This window comes from Leptonychotes weddellii, chromosome 1, assembly GCF_054177405.1.
Source record: "Leptonychotes weddellii isolate Sample4059 chromosome 1, ASM5417740v2, whole genome shotgun sequence".
Taxonomy (NCBI): Eukaryota; Metazoa; Chordata; class Mammalia; order Carnivora; family Phocidae; genus Leptonychotes; species Leptonychotes weddellii.
The window spans coordinates 154,887,080-154,913,575 of NC_138369.1; the positions used below are offsets into that span (position 1 = coordinate 154,887,080).

General features: G+C 37.7%; 1 long non-coding RNA gene and 1 pseudogene across 2 annotated transcripts in view; one reads left to right on the forward strand and one right to left on the reverse strand.

Annotated features, from left to right (window-relative positions):
* The window catches only part of LOC115945077 (uncharacterized), a 192,885-nt gene that overhangs the window by 112,762 nt on the left and 53,627 nt on the right, over window positions 1-26,496 (reverse strand). The window contains exons 5-7 of one of the 2 annotated variants that reach the window (XR_014138618.1): window positions 11,385-11,568; window positions 10,452-10,556; window positions 1,175-4,884 (exon numbers count right to left, since the gene is read on the reverse strand). This is a non-coding gene — a long non-coding RNA (uncharacterized LOC115945077). Of the gene's footprint in view, window positions 1-1,174; window positions 4,885-10,451; window positions 10,557-11,384; window positions 11,569-26,496 lie in introns of those variants that run through there. The other variant, XR_014138614.1, reaches the window with a different exon arrangement.
* Window positions 23,776-24,074, forward strand: LOC115945076 (small ribosomal subunit protein uS14 pseudogene; annotated as a pseudogene).

The following is a 26,496-nucleotide window of genomic DNA, read 5'->3' on the forward strand; positions in this document are numbered from 1 at the left end:
TGCCTCTGCACTGCCGGGGGGATGAAGTAGGCCCTCTAACAAGAGGCTCACAGGGTATCACTCATTAGCGTTGTGGGATAAACTTCTCCCCAGGTTCTAGTCCACAGCCAGTCCCCTTATTTTGTCAGAACATCAAGGGTAGATCCATCTCTCAGGAACACATTCTTATTAACAGGTTTATGAAGAGGATATATAAAACCAAATGCCAATATGTTATTATTCAAACCTCGGTGATTTAGCTAGGCTGGCACTACATGTCCCATAATTCCCTCCCATGTTATCCCAAAGAGGCTTTTGGCACAAGTTTTGGAAGGCCTATTTGAAGCAGTAGCCACACTGCTCTCACTTTCAGGATGATTCAGGGGCACCAAGTGCTCTTCCATCTCAAACTCCTGGATGCTTCAACTGGCCCTCCATTGACATGGGACACAGTCCCCTCAGCTGCTCTTCAGATTCTCTGTCTCCTGCCCCAACTATGTGTTTAGCTCTGTGACAAAGGGCATCACATTCTCCTGCAGATCACCCACACCATCAAAGTTGGAGGCAGTAAGGGACCCAGGTTCCAGTCCATCCTTGTGGATTCCCGCTTGTGCTAATGGTTTCGTTTTTCCTTGCTCTCCCTCTCTTCACATCTTTCCTTGATTCCATGTCCTGCAGACTTTAAGCTCCAGAAAAGATGCAAAGACAACGTCTTTAACCATCTCCCACAATTGCATAAGATAGAATCTCTCTAAAAACATCATGGTGGTTCTGTCTTTCTGACCCGACCCTGACTTAAGTAAAAAATAACTATAATCGGTCTTGAGTTCTTAAAGCTTATGTGACCAGCACATTCCTTCTCTATAGGCAGAACTACTCAGGAATGAAATAGTAACCAGAAGTTCACTTAGAAAGCTTGGAAACAGAGCAGAGTTAGATAATCAAATATTTAATGTAAATATTTTTACATTTTTTTACAAATATTATTTTCACAATATTTTACAAATACTATTAATTTTAATATAGGATTTTCTTGCCAGTCTAAAGGGATTCCTAAAAATTCTGTTATATACATCTTTTTTTCTGAACTCCTTGCTGAAATGAGCTTCTGTGACTGTTCTTTTCAATACTTTCAAGAGTGACCAATCTCTAATTGAGAACTTTTTCCTTAAATGTGTTAATCATTCAACTGTAGTTCCTTTTTTTTTTTTTTTCCGGTCAGCTCTTTTCTGATCTATTATAATCCAAATACTGAAAAAAATGGAAACATCCAAATCTCTTTCCCACCGTTGAAATTCTTTACTTCATTTCCTAGGTTCTGCAAATTAGAGATAAATTTAGCTTCTCAAGCAACCTCTTTTACAAAGCGAATACCCCCATGGAGGCTAGCAGACTTTCTCCTCTTAGTATGAATTAACTCCATCTGTTTGCTTTCCTCTTGCTGTGATCAGCTGTGCTGAAAGAATTGGTGTTTTAGCTGGCGATAGAAAGGAAGAAAATTATTTTAGAATATTGGATCTTTAAGGGAAGAGGAATCCAGTTGAGTCATCACAGGGGGAGCCCACAGACATAGGCAGTATAATCACTCAGTGCTTCTGAGGAAAAGGAGGAGAGACAAAACTGTCAAGATACTTCTTCCGATTCCAAATTCTGCAGTCATAAGTACTTCAGTAGACAATTTAGACTCAGCAATAGAGTCTTCCCAAATCTCAGACCTTGACTGAGAAAAAAGAGAGCAAATTCTAGTTCAAATGCTAAGTATGTGAACAGCTCTCTCCCCAGTCAGATATCAATGCCATCTACATAAATGGCTCTCATTAGGTGACATTTGAAAGGCTTTGGCACAAATGTATGGCTGTAAGAGATCCTGAAAATTTCAAAATAATCAAGCTGTAAGCAGCAATTATTGACAACATACAAAAATCACTGCATTTTTGTTGTCATTAACTTGAATACAACCTCCAAATTACATGGAAAGTTTTTCTACCAGAATTCCAAATATTAGAGTTTATCAGATTCTTAAAAATAATATTTTCAGCTTGAAAAGAGCCTGGAATTATTGGAATAAAAATGAAAGAGTGGAGATAACCGTATTTTCCAAAATTCCATTTTCAAGCAAACTTTATGAAGCATTTTATTTTGTATAGAAACTTTGAAATAGCCTAAAGGCTTTCTTTGACCAGCTGTATATTCTATCTGTTAAATGTCCTCAGAGTGAAAAGATTCGCTCAGCAGAGGCACCTGCAGGATGTGCAACGATTCATTTTTGCTCCGCGTGTTGGTTCTGTGGAAGCATCCACTCTACTGGCTCATCATTTACATTCACAATGGACATCTGGAGCCAGCAAAAGGGAACATTAGACTTGTTTGTGTTGTCAAATTAAAAAGGGAAAAGAGAATGGTTTAAAGTTCTGAGAGTCTCTGTAACATTTAATTATGCTTTTCACTGCAGTCCAATCAAAAATATGCTTTTGCAGGAAAATGGGCACTAAGAAAAAACCTGCTTTGCTATTCAGATTGTTGCCAGGTCAACCTCTCAATTCCTAAGCTTACAGAAAAGCAGCCATGACACAACTATAGGGTCTTCCCTCTGAGGAAGCTGAAGAGCTTCACCACAATTCTCAACAAAATTGTATTTCCTCCGCATTCCCATCAGATGTTATTATCCCTCTCTCCTGATTGAGGAACTAACAAACTGGTAAGCCAACTAAGTTTAAGAAGGTATCTAGATCTGCAAGGCTGTGCTGTCAATAAGCCTAACATCTCATAGAATAAATTCAAATCCAAGACATATGACTGGATACATATTTGGTAATGGACTGTTACACAGCTCAAAGAGTAATGTTTCAATACTATTCTTATGGGAAGTTTGTTTTATTTTAGAAAATTTTAATATGAGAATTTTAATAATTTTCAAAATCAATTCTCTGAAAGAAAAAGGATTTGCTGTACCTAAATAAATAAATAAATAAATAATAAATAAATAAAATGGGGCAGTACTAAAACTGGCTGCTTCCCAATGACCTTTAGACTGACTATTCCTAGTGAAACTGTTTCAGATATTAGGCTGTTTCTATCCTAACCCCAAATTAACTCAATCATCTGTCAGCTGAGAGGCTGATAAGAAAAATACTTCAATATACAGATGACGGTATTGATGAAAAAAGTGTGTTTTTTTTCCCCTAGCTTATCCAGTGATTGCATAACATTTAATGAGCCTTTACTCTATTTATTGCACTGTACTAAATAACATGAGAATTAAAAATGGAGCTTACAACCCAGCTAGAAAGAAAGAACAATAAACAGAAATAACAGGATGATTTCTGAAACACTCATACTTCACAGAGAAGTTTGGTACAAGTGAATTTTAATTAGTGATATTCCTACCTCAACTCCCCCTATGCATGCACACACATACACGAAAATCATAGATGGACCCAATGGGGAAGGGGAGATATTGTTCCTCTGGAAAAAAAAAATCCATTTTAATAATAAAATAAACCTCTTGAAACTTAGGTTTTTAAAGAAAATTGAAACATATTAATAACAAAGAGGTTATTAACATAAGCATGAAGCTATTAATACAATTTCATGGTTATTACTACTATAATATACTATAAGAGAACATGAACACCAGGCAAAACTTTGTTGAATCACAATTGTTTGTCTCATGTTGTTTATGTTTAGTCTTAAAAGTACTAGTGCTTTTAAATAAACTTTTCATTGTCCTGAATGACTTCACATCTTAATTTACATTTAATTCTAAATTCTTTTAATATTATACTAGAACTCATTTTTTAAGGGCTTGGGATTATGATTTTGCTTTTCACATTTCTAAAACCATTATACTTCATGTCACCTGGTAATATCTTTGTGAGGCACCATGTATTTTTATTTTTAACAAATGACATGGACTTGGCACAATGTTCAGGCTTGAAAATCTGTTCATTGCTTATTTGTATTTTTTGACATACTTACCAACAGCTAGTCCTTACTTTTTTTTAATTCAGGAAAGTATTTAGAGTCTATTCTTAAAATTGTTTTTTACTTAACTTTTAATCCACATACAATACGGAGATAATGATATAGCAGAACATCTTTACCAAACTAGGGTGTTGCTTGCGGTTATCTTGTTGATGCCTACATGGCCCACATCATGTAAGGGGTGTAACAAGTATGGAGAGGTGTCCCCTGGACTTTGTGGCCCCAGTTTCGGCATAGCTGATGCAGTTATCAGACCACCCAACCTGCATGCTTGTTGTCCAGGAAGCTCCAGCAAATGTCCTAGCAGAAGAACAGGTTTGATAGACAAAACTTATCATAAAACATTATAGCTTCATTTCCTTATGTAACCTCCAAATGGTTATATCATGAGTGTAGACTGCATTTCTCCACCTTTTCCTGTATATTTATTAGCAGGATAGAAGCACCTGTAAAGCTGGAGCTGCCTCCCTCCTCTAGCTCCATGATTCTCAAACTTCAGCGCACATCCCCTGGAGGACTGGCTGGGCCAGTCCTGAGAGTCTGGGGTGGAACCTGAGATTTTCATTTCCAATGTGTTTTCATGTGATGATGATGATGATGATGATGATGATGATGGTCCAGGAATCAGGCTTTCAGAACCACTGCATGCTTTTTCTGCTCATTCTGAGATCATACACAATCCTTCAATCCGTTCAAATCACAGAACAACAGTCCCAATACAGATACTAAAAGTATCCAAGTATCCAAGCCGAGATATAATCCCAGTTCAAGATAAGAGCTCTCTCCAGCATTCCCTCATTAAAATCTGGGACACCAGGGGGCTGGCTGCCTTCTGGAAAGGTGGTACTGCCAACCTCTGCTCTCTCTCTCTCTCCACTCACCTTCTCCCCACTTGCAAATCATTGGCACACATCCTACAAGCTGAGGGAAAGTCATAAGAAGTGAAAAAATAAAGGGAAATAAGATTAGAAAAGTTTTAATTGGTTGCTATCTGTTGCTGTCCAAAGCCAGCTTCATGCACCCTAGGCCTGGCAGATGTGGAAAGTTGACTCTGTTTCCTGAGCACTTTTGGGGATACTTTGGAGCACCCCCATAATGAACCTATCTGACTAAAGTCCCCATGACCAGGGTGATGACACTTCTTTCACTAAGAGCTGTTATCTAAGCCCTGCGTCTTTGGAAGTTGGGTCCACTCAATTCATTCTCACATGCGAACTGCTCACTCTCCCTGCAGGTTCCTGGGCTGTAACTCTCTCTCCAGACTGGAGCCATGGAAAATAGTCACACACACCCTTCCCCAGTGCCAACGAGGATGTTTGAACTTCTCTGAGCACCTACTCTCTCTCTCCCCTGCTGCCCGCCACATTGGCTTTCTCAGGCATCCATGGAAGCTATATCCTTAATGTAGAGAACACACGTCAGCCTCTGATTTGGTCCTATTGAGCTTCTTCCTCATTAGGCCTTGAAGTGAAGTGATAGCCACCATCCCCCTGCCCATTTAGGAGTGACAGGATAGGGCAGGGCCGAAAGGGTAACTTTCTCTTAGAAGATCCTCTCCACAGAAGTAATTAACTTCAACATCATTGTCCTCTTTCTTTGCTCCACTTCTTCCTTTCACTCCCTTCTTACAAGGTCAGAGCCTTCCTACCTGTCATTATTTTCTTTGAAAATCTGCATTTTGGTTGGGCATTTCACTAGGAATTTCCTAGCTCTTGGCTGTCTGGGTGCCTCATCTCAAACTTTCTGCTTTAACATCCTGTAAACAATGAGAATCTTGTACCCTCTTGAGCTAACCTGCTTGCAATACTCAGCACCAAGACTTTGTGTGTTCCAGACAATTCACTGATGCAAATGCCTTGGTGAAGAGTGTAGATTTTAGGGACGCCTGGGTGGCTCAGTCGTTAAGCGTCTGCCTTCGGCTCAGGTCATGATCCCAGGGTCCTGGGATCGAGTCCCACATCGGGCTCCCTGCTCAGCAGGGAGTCTGCTTCTCCCTCTCCCTCTGCTGCTCCCCCTGCTTGTGCTTTCTCTCTCTCTCTCTGACAAATAAATAAATAAAAATCTTAAAAAAAAAAAAAGAGTGTAGATTTTATTGAAGATGTTACAGGGACAGATGAAGGGCTAGATATGGGCTACACCACTTTGTGTCCTGAGGGCCTCCTCTCTTATTATTCCTCTACCACCCTGGTTTCAGCTTCTCTTTCCCCTCCCTCAACCCTTCTGATCCCTCCACAAGAGTATCAAACCCCTCTCTCCTGTATTATGCAGAGTCATTTGCTTCTTCCTCTGGCAAGCTGGATCTAGCAGGCAACAGCTCCTTCCTGGCAATCATCTCTCAATAAAATCAAGTAGGAGCCTCTCTAAGTACCTTATTTTTACTCTTTATTACTGTAACTATGTTATCATGTTTCACCTTCAGGAAAAACACTGAGTAAAATACTAGAAGTGTTCATCTTAGAGATGCTGAAATTGGGATGCAGAGATCGTAGGCTGCCTGCCCAACTTCACAAAGTAGAAAAATGGTTAAATGTATATGTCTTAGAGGGGTATTCTATCATAAAACAGTGAATCCCATGCCAGCGTGCCCTACCCATAGCCTTCCTCCCTAGTTTTCCCAAGTGTATCTTGACAGGCTAGTGCCAGAAGTAGAAATGGGTGCAAGCAGATAATCTGGCCAAGGAACACTGATGGCTTCGTACCAACCTCCCAGAATCAGCACCTCAAGGAGAAATGTCATTGCTTTTTAGCCAGTAGCTGCCATCATCAACAACTGTATTGGCCACCATTTCAAAAGATTAATTTCAAACTGCTTGTATTCCAGATTTCCACCAATTAGCTCGGACTGACACAGGTTTACAGCATAGTGAAACAAGAGGGGGCAGCCATCCTCTCCTATGGAGGAACAAGGGATTTGCTTCTGAAGCTGCTATTAGCATTAATGGGGTTGTGAATTTACCTTGTCTCATTTCAGTGGGAGGAGAGACCTAGCCGGATGATGAATGTAGATAAGATTATTCTATTCAAAGCATTGCTTGCAATTTCTATTAGTAGCCATGGTTTATCTCCTTGTATGTCTTTATGAACCAAATTTTGCTCCAAAGTCATAATGCTTTAGATTATCAGTCGTATCAGGTAATGTCACCAATGATAAGTGCCTGCTGTTAAAATAAATGTTCTGCATCTCAACTTGTTTTTAATGCAGACTCCTAGGGGCTTGTGCAACAGTGGGAATCCATTTATCGGCACAAAACAGCCTCTTGTTTACACATGATCACTTGGTAATCATGCAGCCTGTGTACAAGAAGTCAAGAAAAATAATAAGCGTGGCTCAATCTCAAGGCTGGAACAAGGGGGCTGTCTTTTGACAATCAAGCACTATTTATAAGGATTAATGTGGCTTTTGATAAACTGCCAAACAACCACAGAGACCAGATTTAGAACAAGGCCCACTAAAGACCTTTTGGGCTCTTCATTTTCATGAAGACTCTTCTCAGAGCATGCTGAGCAATTGCTTAATAATTGGAAATCAAATGTATTAAAAGAAAGCATAGCTAAGTGCTCTCCCTGAAAACCCAAATAATCTCGTTTATCCTCTTTTTCATACCAAAGAAATCATATTCTACAGTCATAAAAGGTAAAGATATTGTCTCCTTTTCCCCATAAAACCCAATGTCCCCAAAGCATATGCACACTTTCCCTGAATTAGAATTTATGCTCCTGGTATGAGTATAGTTCCACAGGGGAGGCAATTGCCTATGTGACATAACTTCAGAAATGATACAAAGCCCTGCCAACTCCAAAACTTTCTGTTCACCTTCTCACCTGGCTGAAATGGGATTAAAGTAATATTTTCAAGGTAAGTGTTGGCAGACAGTCCTTCATGTATTTCTCATGCTTCTATACATCTTGCTCAGTGTGCCAGGAATAAAAAGGCTATGACTACTCTTTACACAGTGCTCTTTATCAGGGTCATGTTTGCAATGAGCAATCTTAGGGGATGAAGTAACATTTGTCCCAAAGGACAGACTTGCTTACTGCTTGCTATAAAAGTAGTGAATTCTCCCAAGTTACTATTTCCCAGGTGTGATGCAAACCCACCATATGTGAGGCATCCATCGGCCCCATACTGCATGAGACTTGGGGCAAGGGAAATTGATGCAGACACATGATGCTCATGCTGCCTGCTGTACCATAAGTAATAAAGCCCTTGTCTCTGACAAAGGAGCCTCATTTCTTCTGCCAGCAACCATCAAACAATAACATGATAACACATTAGTCAGAAGTAGGATAAAATCAAACTTCAAGGCTGGAACTAAGATGTATTATCTGCATATGATATAGATATCCAGAAGATTGCTGGTAAAATAAGGAAGAATCTTTCCATTAACATATGAGCACATATTTCTTTATTTGATAGTCACTTCTTCTCTTCCTTCCTTTCCTCCTCCCTTCCTTCTTTCTTTTCCTTTCCTTCCTTCCTTTCTTTTTTCTCCTCTACTCTCAGTTCATGTGGTTCAGGTGGGTCCAACCTCTTTTCTCCTCCACTTCAGAACCGGACACATGGTCCAGTCTGGGTGTTTGGAGCATTCCATGCTCCTGTTTACACCAGTTGGTTGTTACTGCTTTGCAATAAGATAGAAAAAAAAAAAACACATAAAGGAAAATATCTGTGTAGCACAATGTGGTGCAAGCCAAGTAAATGAGACTCAATTTATTGAGCACCAACTACAAAATAGGAACCATTCTGGCAGCTGCAAATATATTTGGAAGCAAACAGAAAAATTCCTTCTTTGGAAGAGCTTTTACACAAGTGGAATTTTCCTGTAATTATTAGGAAAGAATGGCTATCTTTGAGCTGTGGTTGCTAAAATGGTAGAACATAAGACTAAAGTTGCAGTGGCTGGGGTGCCTGGGTGGCTCAGTTGGTTAAACTGCTGCCTTTGGCTCAGGTCATGATGCCAGGGTCCTGGGATGGAGTCCTGCATCAAGTTCCCTGCTCAGTGGGGAGCCTGCTTCTCCCTCTTCCTCTGCCCCCCCGCCACATTTGTGTTCTCTCTCACTCGCTCTGCTCTCTCTCTTAAATAAATAAATACATACATAAATAAATAAAAATATTTTTAAAACTATAAAAAAAAAATAATAAAGTTGCAGTGACCATCCTTGTCTCCTCACTGGGAGATCCTATTTGATAATAAACTTACCCCAGAGGAGAGCAGATGAAGAGACCTATTTCTGATGATTTATGGGAATACTCTATGTAGCCATGTATACCTGAGACCAATCTACCCCTGGATATTTTAGTCACATTAGCAGATCAATTCCATTTTTAAGTGAAGGCATTCTGAGTTGTGTTTCTGGAACTTAAAATCAAGAGCCCTGATAATACTGGAATTAAGCAAATTTGGGTAATGCTGCATACTACACTGGGGATTTCTAATGCAGATTAGCATATTAAAGTCATGAGAAGTCCTGCTGTAATAAAAGAAAATGTTTAATTTTAACTTGGGATTTCTCATACTATTTTCCATAGACTTTCTCCCATTTTTTTTTTATTTTAAGTATCATCTATCAGTTTATCAGTTTATTATAAAACCAATGTTCCATGAACCTCACTTGGAGATTACTAGAATATTTTTCCCTCCGAATGCATTATAAACTCATAAATCAGAAAATCACGAATAAACAGAAAATCTGTGCAAATATTAAAGCTCTCATCTATACAATCTTGTACTTATTCTAGCAGCATTTCATGAAAACCCACTATGTGTCAGACAGTGTGGAAGACATTAAGAACAACTCAGAAGGGAAATTAGAGGAGAGTATTACACAAAAATCAATGCCTTCCCATTGAACATTTTAAGTGTCTAAAAATATTAGCATGTTTCATTTCAGTAAGGAAATTTGATATCAAGCTTTATCAATTGAAGGCCATATTAAAACACTGCAAAGTCAATCTATTTTCTTGATTTTTTTTTAGGAATTATAAAGCAAATTTCTCAGCATATATATGGTCATGATCTCTCAGAAGACAACTAGAAATGGTTGAAATAGCTAACTTATTTAGAACATGAGGACAATGTAATTTTGCGATAGGAAATCTAATAATATCAGATTTACAACACAATTTATAGTCCAAATGGTTCCAGTCTGGTCAGGAAATAAAACAAAAATCAATAAACTGATGTGTTAAATATTTTAAAAAATGAATGGAAACTGCTTTGCAATAAGATAGAAAAAAAAACATAAAGGAAAATATCTGTGTAGCACAATGTAATTTTGAAACTAGACTTACTGGGAAATGAATTATGTGAATCAATTAGATTTTTTTTGGGGGGGGGTGTACTACCATTTGTCTAGTCCTATGGTAGGCAATTGGGGATTTTTTTTTTCTTTTTTGTTTTTAAAGATTTATTTACTTCTTTTAGAGAGAGAGAGAGAGAACACATGCAAGCAGGGGCAGAGGGAGAGAGAATCTCAAACAGACTCACCGCTAAGCATGGTGTTCAACGTGAGGCTCTATCCCACAACCCCGAGATCATGACCTGAGCCAAAACCAAGAGTCAGACACTCAACCGACTGTCATCCAGGTGCCCCTGGGGGATATTTTAAAACACAAAAAATAATACAGAATTCTACAGCCATCTTATTTAGTTTGAGTAATCAATTTGTAAGGCAGATATCATTTTTGACTTGCCCTTTAAGTGCCCACAGAAAATAGAGAATAGAAATACATCTATACAATTGCAAGCTGTAAATACAAGAGGTTGAGGAAGGGAGAAATGAATTAGGTCAGAAAACTTCAGAGAATCTCAAGAGAAGAAATTAATATAAGCAAAACCATGAGAAGTTTATTTTGATTTGGTTTTGGTTTTAGTTTGTTTATTTGTTTTTAAATGACAAAGTGTACATAGCATTGCTTTGAATGGGGCAGAGGGAAAGCATTTACAAGTAGCTAAAATTAAGTTTGGACACAAAGTATAGAATCAATGACAGATAATAAAAAGAAAAGAGAAATATCTTATGCATTTATTTCAACAAATATTTCTTAAGTAACTACCATGGGGAAAAACACTGTGGTAAGCCTTTGAAAATATATAAAGATTAATAATTTCCAAATTTGTCACAAAGAACTGTCAATAAATCAGATACAGAAGAAAGCACACTGAAGGAAGCAAGCAGCAAAGGTCAAATGATAACTACATGCTACTGGAGGTTCAAAATGGGTAAATTCCTTCTGGTTGAAAGGTAGAAAAAACTATATACTTTGAGTCTTAAGAAATAAAAGATTTTGACAGGTGGAAAAGCATATGAGGAACCATAGATAGAACTTGATAATCTGTTGCATAGAGAGAATGTAGAAGTCTTTCTCAAGTGACATTAATGTTTCTGAAATCATTTTGAATTAGTCAAGCACAACATACCTTGTAAAGAATTACACAGTGGCCTGGGTCAGCTCAATATGGTTGAGCCTTGGTTCTCCAAATGCAAAATGGGAACAGTCATGAGTCCTCTGTCTTTTTCACATGACTTCTTTTAGAGGCTTAATAAGAAAATGTACCAGGAAATCTTTCCATTTGTCACAACATGGACCTTGAGGAGATTATGCTAAGTGAAATAAGTCAAAGAAAGACAAAAATACCATATGATCTTACGTATATGTAGAATCTAAAAAAACAAGTAAGCAAACAAACAAACTGAATGCATAGATAGAGAACAATCAGTGGTTACCAGAGGTAGGTGGTAGGAGGGGCTAAAATGAGTAAAGGTGGTCAAAAGGTACAAACTTTCAGTTATAAAATAAATTAGTCCTAAGAATGTAATGTACAGAATGGTGACTGTGGTTAATAATACTGTATTGTATACATGAAAGTTGCTAAGAGAGTAGATCTTAAAAGTTCTAATCATGAGGGGGGTGTCCAAGATGGTGGTATAGGAAGATCCTGAATTTAACTTCCTCCCACAGATATACCAAATCTACAACTGCATATGGATCACCATTTCCCTCCAAAAAAGATCTGAAAACTAGCTGAACTGCTCTTCACAACAAAGAATAGAAGGACCTCATTGAGACAGGTAGAAGAGGCAGAGACAAGATCTTGTTTAAAGAAAACAAAAAAACAAAAACAAAAACAAAAAAACATGCCTGATGCAATGACACACAATAAAAAGGGATCTCAGCATACAGGCACTTCTTCTATAGTAGTGAGAAGTTGGTACCCCATACTGAGCACCCTGAACCCTAAGATTAGCAGTGGAAAGATGAGCCATCATTATATCTATCTTGGAAAACCAATGGGGCTGATGTACAGGGGCCCCAAAGAGTTATAGGAAACTGAGATTCCCCTCTTGGAGGCTTCCCAAGTGGTCTCACTTGCCCCAAGACCTAGTGTAAAAAAAAAAAAAAAAAAAAAAAATGCAGTTTGAAAGTATCTAGATTATATGTGAGGGAGATTTATTTGCTAATTTGGGGCATCAGCTGGAGGGGTGAGGAATAGTTGAGATTGTCCCCAAAATGGAGGTGCTGGCAGATGCCATTGTTGCGCTCGCCACTTAGCCTGCTGGCACAGAGATGAACATGGATATAACCACCTTGTTGGGACCAGCAGTGGGGGCGAGACCAGAGAGCGCAGGTTGTTGCAACACTCCCCTGTCCCCTGACTGGGTCTGGTGAGCACAAGTGGTCATAGCATCTTCCTACTCCAAGCTTAAAGTTGGCACTAGTGCACAGATAAGGCTCTTTGTTGTTGCACTGCTGAAGCCTGAGCATTCATGCAGACTAGATATTTTCCAGCTATTTTTCAGAAGCCAGCAAGCATGTTTCACCCATTACATTTCCCAGTTGCCTTGCTAAAGCCAGAGGACACATGCCATCCACACAGAGGATACTCCTTGATTGCTCTGCCTGGGTGGTCAAGGGGACAGGTGTTGCAGAGCTCCATGGGACTATAAAAATTAAAAAGACAGCTCTTAGCAGGCCATCACCCCTACGACACTACATAGATGGCAAACTGAAACACGACAGGCTTCCTGTGAAAAAGTTTATTTACTTGGCCTAGAGCTTCAGCCTGAAGGACAGGCTTCCAGTTTCGCACACATCCAGATGCTAAGGGGACACACCCAGAAAACATAAGCAGGGAGACACTATCCTTGTCCACTACTCTGACCTCACTACAGCTCAGCAGGACTTCCCAGAACGGAGCTTATACACTCAACTGGAGCTCCCAGTTTTGCAATTATCACCTCCAGATCTCCTGGTATGGAGACCAACAGGGATTATACTTGCAGCCCCACAGGAATACATACATTTGCATACTTTAAAAGACACTGCTTTAGGGTCTAGCTTCCAATTAGCTTGAGACTTGAAACTAGGTGCTAAATGAGATTTCTCCCCTAGCATCACTGACAAGTCTTGGCATATGCTCAACAATGAGGGCACATCAAGAATACATTAGGCAGCTTGGACAATCACAAAGGTTTCAGAAGCAACAAGAGCTAGGGCAAGGTTGAATGAGAAGGATCATCACCTACACGAGGCCACTTATTCAAGACTGAGAGAGGTAGCTGTTTTGCCTAATACATAGAAATAAACACAGAGAACCAAGCAAAATGAAGAAACAAAGAAATACATGCCAAATAAAAGAATAAGACAAAATCTCAGGAAAAGGCCATCATTATACAGAGATAAGTAATCTACCTGATAAAGAATTCAAATAGGCATAAAGATGGTCATCAAACTCGGGAGCAGAATGGATGAGCACAGTGACAACTTCAACAAAAAGACAGAAAACAAAAAAAATACCAAACAGAAGTAGCAGAGTTGAAGAACACAATAACTGAACTGAAAAATACATTAGAGAGGTTTAACAACACACTAGATGAAGTAGAAGTATGAATCAGCAAGCTGGGAGATAAAGCAATGGAATTCATTCAGAGCAGCAAAAAGAGAAAAGTATTTTAAAAAATGAAGATAATTTTTTAAAAATAAAGATAATTTAGGGGAATCTCTATAACAATATCAACTGAAATAATATTCACATTATGGAGTCCCAGAAGGAAAAAAAAGGGAGAAAGGGGCAGAAAACTTATTAAAGCTTCCCTAACCTAGGGAAGAAAAGAGACATCCAGGTTCAAGAAGCCCAGAGAGTTCTAAATAAAATGAACCCAAAGAAATGAAACACACAAAGACACAATATAATTAAAATGCCAAAAGTTGAAGATAAAGAGAGAATCTTAAAAGCAATAAGAGAAAAACAAATTGTTATGTACAAGGGAAACTCCATAGGCTATCAGCAGATTTCTCAACAGAAACTTTGCAAGCCAGAAGTAACTAGCATGACATATTCAAAGACTGAAAGGAAAAAAAAAAACTTCCAATCAAGAATACTCTACTCAGCAAAGTTATCACCCAGATTTGAAGGAGAGATAAAGAATTTTCCAGACAAGCAAAACCCAAAGGAGTTCAACACTATTAAACCAGTCTTACAAGAAATATTAAAGAGATTTCTTTAAGCTTGAGAGAAAAGACATTATTAATTAATAAGAAGAAAACAAATGAAAGTAAAAATCTTACCAGAAAGGTAAATATATAGCAAAGGCAGTGGATTAACCACTTACAAAGTAACTTCGGGGATGCCTGGGTGGCTCAGTTGGTTAAGTGTCCAACTCTTGATTTCAGGTCAGATCATGATCTCATGGCTGTGAGACTGAGCCCCATATTGGGCTCCACATTCAGTGGGGAGTCTTCCTGAGATTCTCTCCTTCTCCCTCTCCCTCTACCCCCACTGCCACCCTCTCTCTCTCAAATAAATAAATAAATCTTTAAAAAAAAAAAGCAACTAAGAAGGCTAAGAAGACAAAAGTAGCAAAATTAACTAAGACTATAATAATTAGTGAAGAAATACATAAAATAAAAAGATGTAAAAGGAAACATCAAAAACATGAAACATGGGTGGTATAAAAATGTAGAGTTTTGATTGTGTTCAAATTTAAGTTGCTATCAACTTAAAACAGACTATAATATATAATATATATACAACGATACATGTAAATCTCATGGTAACCACAAAACAAAAACTTACACACAAAAGAAAAATATAAAGGAATATAAACATAACACTAAAGAAAGCCATTAAACCACAAGGGAAGAGTAAAATTAAGAAAGAAATAAAGCATGGAATGATATATTCAAAGTGCTGAATGGGAAAAATCTGCAGCCAAGAATACTCTCAAGCAAGGTTATCATTCACAATAGAGGAGAGATAAAGAGATTCCCAGACAAATAAAAACTAAAGGAGTTTGTGACCACTAAACCAGCCCACAAGAAATATTAAAGGGGATTCTTTGAGTGCAAAGAGAGACCAAAAGTGACAAAGACAAGAAAGGATCAGAGAAAATCTCCAGAAACAATGCCAAAACAAGTAATAAAATGTCAATAAATACATATGCATAAATAATTACTTTGAATGTAAATGGACTAAACACTCCAATCAAAAAACAGAGGGTATCAGAATGGATTAAAAAAAAAAAATCTATATGCTCTCTACAAAAGACTCATTTTAGACCTAAAGACACCTTCAGATTGAAAGTAAGGGGGTGGAGAAACATTTATCATGCAAATGATGAAAAGAAAGCCAGAGTAGCAATACTTATAATGGACAAATGAGACTTTAAAACAGACTGTAAAAAGAAACAAAGAAGGGCATTATATAATCAAAAAGGGGGCAATCCAACAAGAAAATATAACAATTATAAATATTTATGCATCCAACAAAGGAGCATTCAAATATATAAAACAATTAATAACAAATATAAAGGAACTAATTGATAATAACACAAAATAATAGTAGGGGACTGTAACAACCCACTTACATCAATGGACAGATCATCTAAACAGTTAATAAACAAGAAAACAATGGCTTTGAATGGCACACTGTACCAGATGGACTTAACAGATATATTCAGAACATTCCATCCTAAAATAGCAGAATGCACATTCTTCTCAAGTGCACATGGAACATTCTTCATAACAGATCACATACTGGGTCACAAATCAGGCTTCAACAAATACAAAAAAGTTGAAATCATACCATGGACCTTTTCTGACCACAATGCTATGAATCTAGAAGGCAACCACCAGAAAAATTTGGAAAGACCACAAATACATAAAGGTTAAACAACATGCTACTAAACAATGAATGGATCAACTAGTAAATCAAAGAAGAAATTTAAAAAAATACATAGAAACAATTGAAAATGAAAACATAACAGTCCAAAAAACCTTTGGGATTCAGCAAAAGTGGCCCTAAGAGAGAAGTATACAGTAAAGAGGCCTACCTTAAGAAGCAAGAAAAAATCTCAAATATACAACCTAACCTTATACCTCAAGTAGCAAGAAAAAGAACAATAAATGAAGCCCAAAGCCAGCAGAAGGAAGATAATAATAAATTAGAGCAAAAGAAAAATAATAATACAAACTAAAAAGCCAATAGAATAGATCAATGAATCCAGGAGCTGACTGTTTGAAAATATTAATGAAATTGATAAACCTCTAGTCAGACTTAACAAAAAGAAAAGAGAAAGGACCCAAATAAATAAAATCACAAATGAGAGAGCAGAAATAACAACCAATGCCACAGAAATATGAACAATTATGAGAACAATTATGAAAAACTATATGCCAACAAATTGGACAACTGGAAGAAATGGCTAAGTTCCTACAAACATATAAACTATCAAAACTGAAACAGGAAGAAATTTGAACACACTGATAACCTGCAAAGAAATTGAATCAGTAATCAAAAAACTCCCAATAAACAAAAGTCCAGGGCCAGATGGCTCCACAAGGTAGAAGTAGCAAATTCTACCCAACAGTTACTACCCATTCTTCTCAAACTATTCCAAAAAATGGAAAAGGAAGAAAAACTTCCAAATTCATTCTATGAGGCCAGAATTATCAAAACCAGACAAATACTCCACTAAAAAAGAGAATCACAGGCTAATATCTCTGATGAACATGGATCCAAAAATTCTCAATAAAATACTAGGAAACTGAATTCAACAATACATTTAAAAATCATTCACCACGATCAAGTGGGATTTATTCCCAGGATGCAAGGATGTTTCAATATTCAAAAATCAATCAACATGATACACCATATTAATAAAAGAAAGGATAAGAACAACATGATCATTTCAATAGACATAAAAAAAGCATTTGACAAAGTACAACATCTATTCATGATAAAAATCCTCAACAAAGTAGGTTTAGAGGGAATATAAGGCAACATAATAAAGGCCATATATAAGAAACCCACAGCTAATATCATCCTCAAAGGGGAAGAAACTGACAGCTTTTCCCCTACAGCCAGGAAAAAGACAGGTATGTCTACTCTCATCACTGTTATTTAACATAGTATAGAAATCCTAGTCACAGCAATCAGACAGCAAAAAGAAATAAAAGACATCCAAAATGGTAAGGAAGAAGTCAAACTTTCACTATTTGCAGATGATGTGGTACTCTATATAGAAAACCCAAAATTCTCCACCAAAAAACTGCTAGAATTGATACATGAATTCAGAAGTCACAGGATACAAAATCAACGTACAGAAATCAGTTGCATCTCTACACACCAATAATAAAGCAGCAGAAAGAGAAATTAAGGAATCAATCCCATTTACAATTGCACCAGAAACAATCACACACCTAGGAATAAACCTAACCAAAGAGGTTAAAGACCTATACTCTGAAATCTCTAAAACACTGATCAAAGAAATTGCAGATGACAGAAAGAAATGGAAAGACATTCCACACTCATGGACTGGAAGAACAAATATTGTTAAAATATCCACACTACCCAAAGCAATGTACACATTTAATGCAATCCCTATCAAAATACCAATAGCATTTTCCACAGAGCTAGAACAAACAATCCTAAAGTTTGTATGGAACCACAAAAGACCACGAATATCCAAAGCAACCTCAAAAGAAAAAAGAAAAGTAAAGCTGGAGGCATAACAATTCCAGACTTCAAGTTATATTACAAAGCTGTAGTGATCAAAAGGTATGGTACTGGCACAAAAATAAACACATAGATCAATACAACAGAATAGAAAACCCAGGAGTAAAACTACAACTGCATGGCCAATTAATCTTTAATGAAGCAGGAAAGAATATACAATGGGAAAGACAGTCTCTTCAACAAATGATGTTGGGAAAACCAGATGGCCACATGCAAGAGAATGAAACTGGCCCACTTTCTTACACCACACACAAAAATAAATTCAAAATGGATGAAAGACCCAAATGTGAGACAGGAAACCATGAAAATCCTAGAAGAGAACACACACAATAACTCCTTTGACATCAGTCATAGCAACTTTTTTGTAGATATGTCTCCTGAGGCAAAGGAAACAAAACCAAAAATAAACTATTGGGACTTCATGGAAATAAAAAGCTTCTGCACAGCAAAGGAAACAATCAACAAAACTGAAAGGCAACCTATGGAATGGGAGAAGACATTTGCAAATGACATATTTGATACAGGGTTAGTATCCAAAATATATAAAGAATTTACACAACTCAACACCCCAAAACTGAATAATCCAATTAAAAATGGGCAGAAGAAATGAATAGACATTTTTTTTTTCCAAAGAAGACATACAGATGGCCAACAGACACATGAAAAGATGCTCAACATTACTGATCATCAGGGAAATACAAATCAAAATTACAATGAGATATCACCTCACATCTGTCAGAATGGCTAAAATCAATAACACAAGAAAAAAGAGGTGTTGGCAAGGATGTGGAGAAAGGAGAACTGTCTTGTGCTTTTGGTGGGAATGCAAACTGGTCCTCAAAAAGTTAAATATAGAACTAACCTATGATCCAGCAGTTGCACAAGTAGGTATTTACCCAAAGAATACATAAATACTAAATCAAAGGGATACATGCACCCTGATGTTGTTGTTGTTTTTACATTTTTTGCAAATCTCTTTAATGGTTGGCTTAATTGGCACCCTGATGTCTAAAGCAGCATTATCTACAATAGCTAAATCATGGAGATAGACCAAGTGCCCATCCACTGACGAATAGATAAAGAAGATGTGGTATATATACACAATGGAATATTACTCAGCCATAAAAAAAGAATGAAATCTTGCCATTTGCAATGACAGGGATGGAACTAGAGGGTATTATGCTAAGTGAACTAAATCAGTCAGAGAAAGACAAATACCATATGATTTCACTCATTTGTGCAATTTAAGAAACAAAACAAAGGGGAAAAAATAGAGAAGGAGCAAACCAAGAAACAGACTTTTTTTGTTTGTTTGTTTGTTTGTGGTTTTTTTGTTTTTTTTTTTTTAGAAATAGACCTATTGAGAACAAACGGATTGTCAACAGAGGGGAAGTGGGTGGGGAATAGGTAAAATAGGTGATAGGGATTAAGGAGTGCACTTGTTGTGATAAGAGTATAGAAGTTCCTCAAAAAATTAAAAATAGAGTTACCATAAAATTTAGTAATTCCACTTCTGGGTATCTAGCTGAAGAAAACGAAAACACTAATTCAAAAAGATTTATGTACCCCTATGTTCACTGCAGTGTTATTTACAAGAGCCAAGATGTGGAAATCTAAGCGTCTACTGACAGATGAATGGACTAAGAAGATGTGATATTATGTATATACACAATGGAATGCCACTCAGTCATAAACAAGAATGAAATCTTACCATTTGCAACAACACACATGGACCTTGAGGATACTAAGTTAAGTGAAATACGTCAGAGAAAGACAAATACTGCATGATTTCACTTATATGTGGAATCTAAAAAACAAAAGAAACAAAATAAAACCCAGACACACAGATAAAGAGAACAGATTGGTAGTTGCCACAGGGAAGGGCTGTTGGGAGGGGGCAGCAAAATGGGTGAAGGTGATTAAGTACAAACTTCTAGGTACAAAATAAGTCATGAGGATGTAACGCACAGCATGAGGAATATAGGCAATGAGGAATATAGGCAGTAACACTGCATTAACTTTGCAGGATGGCAGATGGTAACTAGACTTATTATGGTGACCATTTCACAATGTATACAAATATCAAATCACTATGTTATACATCTGAAACTAATACAGCACTTTATGTCAATTATACCTCAATAAATTTTTAAAAAGGGGTGCCTGGGTGTCTCAGTTGGTTAAGCGTCTGCCTTCGGCTCAGGTCATGATCCCCAGGTCCTGGGATTGAATCCCGTGTCAGGCTCTCTGCTCAGCATGAAATCAGCTTCTCCCTCTGCCCCTCACCCCGCTTGTGCTCGCTCGCTCTCACTCTCTCAAATAAATAAATAAAATCTTTAAGAATAAATAAATAAATTTTTAAAAAGTTCTCATCACAAGAAAAAAATGTAACAATGTGGTGATGAACGTTAATTAAATTCATTGTAGTGATCATTTGGCAATGGACACATCTGAAACTAATATAATGTTATCTATCAACCATATCTCAACTTAAAAAAAAAAGGGTGTCAGCATATTTTCCTCACCATACATATTTCTTTCTTAAACAGCTTTAAATTGAGATATAACTAGTATGTAAAAAAAGACTAGATGTAATTAATGTAAACAAATTGATGACTTTGGACATAAACACCCACAAACCATCACCACAGTCAAGATAATAAACGTATCTATCATCTCGAAAATTTTCTCATGCTCCTTTTGTTGTTGTTGTTTTCTGGGGGTTTTATTTTGTTTTGTGGTAAGAACACTTAACATGAAATCTACCCTCTTAACAATTTTTTAAAGTGTGCAGTACAGAATTGTTAACTATAGCCACAATGTTGGACAGCGGATCTCTAGAACTTAGTCATTTCACAAAACCAAAACTTTACATACATCCAACTTCCCACTTCCCCTGGCCCCTCCGTCCCAGGCAACCCCCACCCCGTGCTACTCTCCACTTCTAAAAGTTTGATTATTTTAGATACTTCATATAAGTGGACTCATGTGATATTTTTCCCAATAACATATTTTTTTAAATTATAAATCACTTTAAAATTGAAGTTTATGAGTCCCAAACCCAAACCTGGACATTTAGGTAAGCCAGTCAACTTTAAACAAAGTTAAAATTAAAACAGAGGTGTTATTTCCAAGAAAAATCCACATGGCCAAAGCAAAAATCTTCTGACTAAAGATGCAAATATGAAAACCGAAAAGAAATAGGCTTAACGGAGCAAAAATGAAGTCAGATCCGCCTATCCTGTAGCTCACTCACAATACAGTTTTCATCCATAGCCTCAAAGAAATTCTAATGTGTTTTGACATATTTATCTGCGGGAGACTCTGCCACTGCATTAGCATTCTTCAAATTATTTTTACATTTAAATTGATTTCAATTACATGGACATTTCAAAACATTAATATTCATTTGAGATATTTCTGATATCTTCTCAGTGTGCTAAACTTTTTTTGCCACTGGTTCATAATTAACCCACTCCACATGTAACTGCTGAAGAACAACCCCATGAAATTCTGATTAGTAGAAGAGCCTTTTTGCATATGCTCAAAGTTCCTAAATTATAAACATTCCATTGACAAAGAGTTCACACATACAAACTATGTCACCAAGATTTCACTTTCAGATTTCCCTCTCCCATTGTCTAAGAATAAGTAACTTGGATGAGAGAAAACCTCAAGCAATGAACACATTCATTCACTTATTATAAGGAAGGAGGCATTTGACTGGTCCTTTGGGGATTTGAGGGAAAGGAATAAAGAGTCTGGGGGTGGGGGGGAGACAATAAACTGACCCCTTCGTGTAGACCCTAAAAGACTCAGTGTGAACAGAATGGATGTCCTATGGAAACTTAATAGAAAAACTAAACCGATTGGGGCAAATAGAGGCAGCATGGACAATTTCAGAAGCCATAGGCAAAGGGAACCATGGGCATTTAACACAGAGAAATTGACAGAATTTGTGGATTAGAGTCATGGAATTACTAACGTCTGAAATAATGCCTTCTAAATCTCACTGGGCAGAGAAACCTACATGTTATCTGGGCTACATGAGAATTAAATGAAATAATATATAAAATACTTGGCACTTAGAAGGCATTTAAAAAGCAGTAGTCGCAACTATTATAATATCTTATTTAGGCTTCGCAATTTATCTAAACTTGAATTCAACAAAAGATTTGGGGCTGCATTCCCCAAGAGTACTAGGCAGCAGGGCAAGATTAGGTAACACTGCCCCCTCGTGGTTTACTTTGTCCTCCGGAAAGCCCAACCTCATTAGCAGACACTGACAGGAATGTAAGGCTGCATTCCTGCATTTGGTTGAGGTCCAATGATCCAGGGGAAAGAAGGTGTACATTCCAATTGGAATGAGATCTTGTATGAAAGCCTGGAAGTTTCTGTAAAATTGTATTAGACAGGAGAGAACTCTTTAAACCAGGGAAAAGTGCATCAAGTTGAGAATGGTCCAGATGGTGCAGCAGGTAGAGATTTTTAGAAGAACCAGTAGTTCCAGGGGAAGGTCTGACCAGGCTTCATCGTCCCTTGACCTGGCCTGCCGAAAGTTCTGTCTTCTGGGAAATAGAAAGGTGCAATATTAGAAGAAGTCAGCATCACCTGGGATGTAAAAGCTTTAGAGTTGAAAATAGCAAGGTAAGGTGATTTCCTGGCTAGTGGAAAAGAAATTAGTAAGTCAGTGGGGTAAAGGAGACGGACAGCAGCACAAACAGGTTCTGTGAGTGGCACGGAGGTGGGCACATCAGAGGATCTCAGCGCGAGCACAGAGGTTAAAGCTGGCCCAGCTGGTCCAGCAACAACAGGAGTAGAGAGGTTGCTGCTCTGGAGGCAGAACTTTTCAGAATTGTCCTTGCTCATCCTGAGCCAGGGATGCTAGAGGAAATGCCAAGGAGATCAAAAGGAGTCTTTCATTAAGGCTTTGTCATGTAACAGTCACTGGCCAGGTTACAGTTTAAATCCATTTAATAGATGTGGATACTGAGATTCAGAAGCTTGATCAAATTCACACAAGCACAAAGATGAGGACATGGATCTATGTGATATTAATTTATCTTTTATTTATACCAATCTGCCTCCTTTTAAAAAAATCTTGGGTACCAAGAGATGTGTATTTCTCTGCTCCTTTCAATTTTAAACTTTTCTTATTTTACATTACACTTAGTTACATATGTTTCTTCCAATCATTTTCTGGAGTAGGCAGGGTATGAATATTACATAAAAGCAATGAATGATATGTCTATGCGAAAATGTGTCACAAGTACCGAACAACAACTGGCCTATATACTACAACATTTTCGTGACTTGAGATCAGAATATATTGTGGTCGGTCAGAGGATCCTTTTATAATCTACAAACAGGTCCCATTAAAATAATTGTAAATAAGTAATACTCTATACGTCAAACTACTTTGAAAAGACGATTCTGAAAAGTTCTATTATCTGACCTTGACGGATATCTTCCAGTACATAGTGAATTTAAAAATTTATATGTATTTTAAAGATATCTGATGTGACACAGTTATACTCCTAGAATTATATATTACCTTCTTTCAGAGATTTTTGATCTGCACTTCCAGTGAGACAGAAATAAACAGAACTGAAAATAATGGTTCAGTCACTAAGATAATTGTTAGTATACTTATTGTAAAAGAGGATTTTTCCATAACAACATAAAAAAGGCCAATAATTCAGGTTCTTTAGGGGAAAAGAGGCCAATAAATGTTTTCTAGTTTTTCCATAGGATGACAGCATGGACAATAATAGATTTAAATTAGATAGGCGGGGCATCCGAGAGAGCAAGATGGGTCACCAGCAGCTGTACTGGAGCCATCTGAGGAAATCTGGCCAGGGTTCTCGTTCTTGCCGCGTCTGCTCAAACCGGCACGGTCTGATCAGGAAACACGGCCTCAATATGTGCAGCCGTGTTTCCGTCAGTACGCGAAGGACATAGGCTTCATTAAGTTGGATTAAGTGAACTTCCTTGAATTGGTCATCCAGGATAACCTACCTTAACTGCGGATACCCAAGATACCTACTTTAATGCTAACACATTGTACATAAAATAAAAATGCTTCAATTATGAGTGCAAAAAAAAATAAATAAATAAATAAAATAAATTAGATAGGCGGGGATCCATTGAATTACAGCTCTGGATACTATACTATTTATACATCGCCTACCAGTGTGAGTTTGATTTCTGGATAAATAGAAAAGTTTTCATTTAGTTATTTACTCAAAGAGGTTAATTTTTTCTCTAACCATTCCCCTTTGGAAAGTAAAGGCAGTCCTCAGATAATTTACATTTGACTCCTGAATTTCCCTCACACGTCTGTGTGGAGCAGCACACTTGGTTCAGTGGAGTTTGACTTCCAGCCCACGAACCACACCCCCAGAGGAGCTTCCATCTGATAGCTACCATGTTCCTCTCAGTATAGACAAGAGGCACTTAAAACCCTGAGAAAAATGTGAAACAGGAGAAGATGGGTACAAGAGCTGTCATGATCTTGTCATTCTAGTATTTCAAGCAGAAAGAGGATTAATACAAGAGGTTAGGTGCTTTCCAAACTGTCAGACACGCCAGAGGAATAGAGAGGTCAGGAAATTCGGCCACTAGCATTCACTACCTCTCAGGACTTGAAAGTGTACAGTACCTGCGAGTGCTGCTAGTGATCAGAGCTGCCTCTAGCACTGAAGTGAGTCAGTCACAGGGTAATATTAGAGGCCCCGGACCTCACATCAGCTGAAGCCTGCGTATCTGACCATGATTGCCAAGAGGAGTCATAATGGCTTTCTGGTTCTCTCTCACCTTCAAATCTCATACAAATGTGGCTGATCAGAAAAATCTGTGCTTTACCTGTGAGGGGCTGGAAGTTCTCAGGCAGTGTCCAGACTTACAGTCACTAGAAGGACTTTGGCAGAAAAAGACTCTAGGGTCCTCTAAGAAACACTTATTGTTAGGGAAAAGGAATCTGAATTGGTGACCCAGGCTTATTCAGGGAGGCTTCATTCTGGCACAATGTGTAGCTGAGGTTGGCTGTTCATTTTAGCCAATTCGGGCCACACTCTGGAAACAATAGCTGAGCATGTGACTATGAACCAGAAAGATGCAACTGTAAGAGACAATACAGAGCACCCCTGGCTGAAGGAGTGAGGTTAAGCTCCATCAGAGAACCTGTGCAAGGAACTGGACCAACAAAGCATAAGCACAGCAGTGAGCTCTGCCAAACCAATTGACGAGAGAAACGCTGTCCACCAGCTACAGAACAAATGGAAGCAGACAAATGAGTCCCACTAGTGAATCAGCCAATTTTCCAATTTCCTCTTGGTGAAGCAATTATAAGCAAGATCTGCCCCTCTGAGTAATCTTCTAGAGTCACGGAGCAATTCAGAAGAAAGGGGAAGAAAAGTTCTAGACATCTTGCTATTTTGGAAATTATGAAATTGAATTGGTTTTAATTTAAATTTTTTTTAAGTTTCCAGATAAACATGGTGAATTAATGCATTTATAGAGCCTCGCTGTCTTCTAAAAGCCCAATGTACTGTATTTTTTTTTTAATAAAGGCATAAAGATGCATGGGCAAAGAGTTTTTGGAAAGAAGACAAAGACCTCACAATTTTGGAAGCTAGAAAGCAATTGGATGAGTGGTAAATTACTTGGCAAATCTGAGAAAGCTGAATTCTAAGCCAGCAGTAGGAAAAGCTGAGAAACGACCCAATATATGCTACAGAATCCCCCAAAGATCCAAGATTTAGTGGACCAAGTACCTCTGGAAGACCCAGGGGTAAAAGTGATGATAAAAACTGCAGGATCATTTGAAAATCATTTCTGAAAAACATACAGACCTCTTGGACCCTCACCAGACTTGTCAAGCTGGAAAGCCATTCCTTGCTCTCCCTGGCAAACTCGAAGTTACTCTGCAGAGAGTGAAACTGAGGTCGTCTCTACTAAAGGGCCACCAAGTAGAGTTCTAGGAAGAGGTACCATAATAAAAACAGGGGACTTAAATGCAAGTTCCCAAACTGAATGTTGAGATGTCAGCATTCTCCGGTCCCACAATCTCCCCCTGAATCTAGCTCTCAGAATGCCAGGTGTAAAGACTACACCTCCAGGCAGGAGGTCAAAAGCACCTTTTCTGGGCAATCTTGCAAGTCCAAGAGAAAGCCTTGAAAATACTCTCCTAAAGGATTTCCCAAAGAAACATTCTAGTCAATTTACTCTACTCTGAAGTGTACAGTCCATGCACCCCCACACAAGCACACAGTTTCCAAAGAGGATTTTTTTGTTGCCCTCTTCTTAAATATGAATGGCCAATAAAGATATTTGAGGCAAGCATCCAAATGACAGAAAGTGGTCAAACCAAACACCCATAAAAGCAACCTGAGGAAAAACAAGACTACTCTGGAGAAAGAATAATAAAATTAAAAATAGCATTAATTTTCTCAGAGGAAAAAAAGTTATTACATCAACCAATCAAAAAAAGAATGAAACCTTAATTAAGGTAATA